General features: G+C 40.6%; 1 protein-coding gene, 1 non-coding gene and 1 pseudogene across 8 annotated transcripts in view; 1 reads left to right on the forward strand and 2 right to left on the reverse strand.

Moving 5' to 3' along the window:
- LOC111818268 overlaps positions 1-3,659 on the forward strand; it is a 43,270-nt pseudogene extending 39,611 nt beyond the window's left edge.
- Positions 1-4,400, reverse strand: part of Chd9 (chromodomain helicase DNA binding protein 9) — a 225,957-nt gene that overhangs the window by 151,709 nt on the left and 69,848 nt on the right. The window lies entirely within an intron of this gene.
- LOC111818279 lies at positions 1,343-1,447 on the reverse strand. Its single transcript, XR_002822297.1, has one exon. It is a non-coding gene; the product is annotated as a U6 spliceosomal RNA (small nuclear RNA).

The following is a 4,400-nucleotide window of genomic DNA, read 5'->3' on the forward strand; positions in this document are numbered from 1 at the left end:
TATTTTTTTTTATTTTTTATTTTTTTGCAGAACCAGGAATTGAACTCAGGTCCTTGTGCTTGCCAGGGAAGCACTTATTACACTGAGGCATCTCCCTGGCCTTTTTTAAAAATCTATTATTTTAAATCCCTAAACTTCTGTTATAATACTAATTCTGAAATTATTATTAGTTACAGAAACTTATTTTTTTTAAAAAACTCAAAGGATTTCGTGTATTATCTGAGAAAGCATCATAATATTGTGAGAACACCTTACAGATATGTGTCAGTTAATAGTACCCATAAACATACAGAACATGCCAAATATTTCAAGGAAAAAAAAACCCTTATATGCTGTCAGAATTTGTCCTAAATATTACAGATTAAGTCATTTTAATTTCACACATTTAAGATATCTGACCTACAACTCAGTAAATATAAAACTGGCATGAAATCCATTACATAATTCCCTATCCACTATTCCCTATCCACCTTTCCTCTATACCACCACAATAAACAAAACCCAAATATCACATATTTGGGGTACTGGGGATGGAACGCAAGGCCTTTCCATTGAGCCACATCCTCAGCCTTTAAAAAAAAAAAAAAAAAATCAGGAGATAGGGTTTCCATTTGTCTGCTTTCCCATTGTTAGACACAATACCCCACAGCCCCAATTTGAAGGAGAGGTTTAGTTTGGCTTACAATAGTAAAGGCATTCAGTCCATGATCATCTGGCTCCAAAGCAGAAATACGGCAGAAAGGCATGGTGGAGCAAAACTGCTTTGTGCAGGAAGGCCTGGAAGCAGAGCAGGGGAATAGGGCCAGAGAAAGGAGCAAGGGACAGATAAGGATCCCAAGGCCACGCCTTCTTGACCCACCCAGACACACCCAGAAGTGTGTTCCCCTGAAAGCAGATCCCAGAGCCAATCAAGTTAATTCTCCAACCTAACAGCCACATTTGGTCAATCACTAAATTGCCCAACCTGGGCTTGAATTTGTAATTCTATTGCCTGCCACAGCTTCTCAGAGGGCTAAGATTTAAAATATCACTTTTAACACTAAAAAGCATAGGAAATATCCCAAGTTTGATTCTTAGTATCAAAAAATTAATTAATTAATTAAAATCATAAGAAATTTGAATCTGTAATACCAGCTACTCTGGAGGCTGAAGCAGGAGAACATCAAGTTCAAGGCCAACCTTAGCAATTCAGTGAAACCCTGCCTCTCTGTAAAAAAAAAAAAATTTAGGGCTAGAAATGTACTTCAGGGATAGAGCTATTTTGTAGTATACAAACAGCCTGGGTGCAATCATTGATATTGAGAAAAGTTACAGGAAACTTGAGAACAGATTTTTTTTTTTTAAAGATATGGAATGCTTCACAAACTTGCATGTCATCCTTGCACAGGGGCCAGTTACATTTTCTCTGTATTGTTCCAACTTGGGTACACTGCTGCCAAAGTGAGCACTGGACTTAGTTAAGTCAAAAAAGTAATTCAAGCACACTACACTTTATAAATGTTTGGACATATTAAAATAACCAGCAAAAGCCAAGAAGTTTGCAAATTCAACATTCTGAAGCAAAAGGGGGAGATTTAAAACTTTATTAATGTATCAGTGTAGGATAAGTTGATTTTTGAAAAACTGCCTATGAGATGTCAAAAGAATTTCTCTTACAAATCCTGAGCATCGTGGCATATGCCCTGTAATCCCAGCATTTAGAAGGCTGAGGCGAGAGGATAGCTATAGGTTCAAGGTCAGTTTGGTCTACACAGCGAATTCAAGGGTGGCCTGAACATAACAAGGCCCTGCTTCAAGAAGAAGGAAAAAGAAATTAGGTAACCATGTATCCATAAGCTATCAGTAGAGACTTTATTATCCTACCATTCCCTCAAAACTCTGAGTTTTTATTCTCTGCTATGCATGGATTAAACCCAGGGCCTGGTAGGCCAGTGTTTATATTTCCAACCCCTCACTACTTTACAAAGCCAGTAAAACATCTTTAGAGAAATCTGAATTAAAAAACAAAACACAGGTGCCCCATCTAGCATGGGGAGAGCACCTAATATCAAGATTATATTGGGGGCCGGGGCGATGGCTCAGTGGAATAAGCGCTTCCCTGGCAAGCGCAAGGACCTGAGTTCAATTCCCAGTTCTGCCAAAAAATAAAATAAGTAAATAAATAAAATAAAATTATCTGTAAAAAAAAAAAAAGATTATATTGATGGGGACCACTCAGGAACAGGCCACCTCCAATGCTGCAGTATACACTGGGTAACCAACTTTAGCTGTGCTTAGTTTCCCTAGGGCTGTCCAGGGACAGGGTCTGGGCTTGAGCACACAGACCTAGGCTGACCCAGGTAGCCCCAGCACAGGGCAGTTGGTCCCACTCTGTCTGGAGAGGCCCAGCTTGTCAGGCTGTAACATTTCCAGATCTTCCTGGTATGTTACATCCAGGCTACCTCCAAAATTGCATCCTACTAAACATGGGATGCTTGGTCATCACTGCCTCTTGACTCCTAGTAGTTTTGTGTCTGCCATCATGGGAAGATTCCTCCTCCCCAGAGCTGTGAGACCCTCCCCCACCTTTCCCCAGCCCGAAGCTAAAGGATATTTAGATACCACTCAGATACCTTCCACAAAGCATTTATTGCAGCAAAGGGCAATGGAGTTCTGCCAGTAACAAGAAAATTGGCATGGTAGAATTGGCTGAATTGGACCCCCTGCTGACAGGAAAAAGGCAAGCCAGTAATTGCCAACACAGGCGAAAGACCAAACACAATTCATACTTTAGGCAGAAGAGGAGATGCCAGTGCTGGCACACCTGCCACACTATAGAGTTCCTTTGTAAGATTCAAGAACATGGTAGGGTTATCCCAGATGATATGCTTCCTGACTAGATGGAGGACATGGTCACACATGACCTGTGTATGTCCTTTTAGATTTGCTTCAAGAGCATCTTTCACATGGATCTGGAAACTAGTAAAACCTGGCCCCATCTCTTTGGTTTCCTAAGTTTGACCATGTATTTAGGTACTTTATGGCATTCATCAGGAAAAGGTACTTTGGGGGATGTCCTTTTGGCATGCAGTGCTGTCTTAGTTCTGGATTTTCCATATTTTTTACTGTCATTCAGGAAAAGTTTCATGGACGACTTTTTTCCAAATTGGACTATTCTGGGATTGCTCTACTGATTGTAGGAAGCTTTGTCTCCTGGTTCTATTACTTCTTCCTACCTCCCACAGCCTAGGCTCATCTACCTCTCCATAGTTGTTTCCTGGGCATTCTGCCATCACTGTGGCCCAGTGGGACCAGTGTGCCACCCTAAGCAGCAGCAGACTACAGCAGAAGTATCTCTGGGACTTGGCTTGAGAAGTATTGTGCCCACTATGTACTTAATATTGAAGAGGGCTTTGTGAAGACCATCACAGTGGGCTAGAGGGGATGGTTTCTCTCCCCCCCACACACACACAGGTGTAAAATATGTCTCTTAAATGGCCTTTATGCTATTCAGATTCATGAACAATTTCACCCCAGAAAATCTGAGATATGCATCCAGTGAACAGATTTTTCACAGGCTGGTGGTTATAGCAGCCTCTGTGTACTACTACAGGGTATCCAGCCTTCTGGAATTCTCTGCTGGCCTAGAAGGTGGTTGTACTGATGGTTCTGTTCTCTGAGCCTTCCCACCTGAGATGTAGAGGAGCAACTTCCCAAGTACCTTTAAAAACAATTTCTTTGGTGAAGTGAGAAGAACCTCAGCACTCTGTAGAAGAACCCGCTTAGAGAACTCAGTACCAATCAAGCATCACACTTTCACAGCCACTAGGCAACAAACTTTGCATTTCCAGCCCCCAGGGTACAGAGATGATGGTCAAGATAGTCACCGCTTCCCTTACAAGGCAATCTCCGGTCCCTCACAGACACACTACTTTAAAGCTCATGTTGAGATTTCACATCATTTGGGAAACCAATAATCTTCAGAAATGTTTTTCCCTGACAGAAAATGAGACTTTCTTATCCATACCCCTCATTATTTTATAGCATGGCTTATAATAAACCATTTATTTTTGTAGCATGCTTTTCAAAAACAAAAATAATCTATTTCTACCTGTCTAGGGCCTAGATCTGCTTTATATAGCAGGAAAGATTAAATCATCAACTTTCTCATAACCTGGCTAACAATGGAAATGTGTCCAGGCTTCAAATAATGAGTTTTTTTTTTGTGGTAGAGTAATATAAAATTAAAATGGAAAATATATTTAATACTAAGCTTTAAAAAGAAAGAAACTACTACCATTGCTGTGTCTTTTTTTTTTTTTTTTTTTTTTGAAGACGGCATACGAGATGTTGCGGCGTGACTGGAGTTCAGACGTGTGCTCTTCCGATCACATCAGCTTTTAGGAGACATTCCAGATCCA

Source organism: Octodon degus, unplaced genomic scaffold (assembly GCF_000260255.1).
Source record: "Octodon degus isolate 3935 unplaced genomic scaffold, OctDeg1.0 scaffold00085, whole genome shotgun sequence".
Classification (NCBI taxonomy): Eukaryota; Metazoa; Chordata; class Mammalia; order Rodentia; family Octodontidae; genus Octodon; species Octodon degus.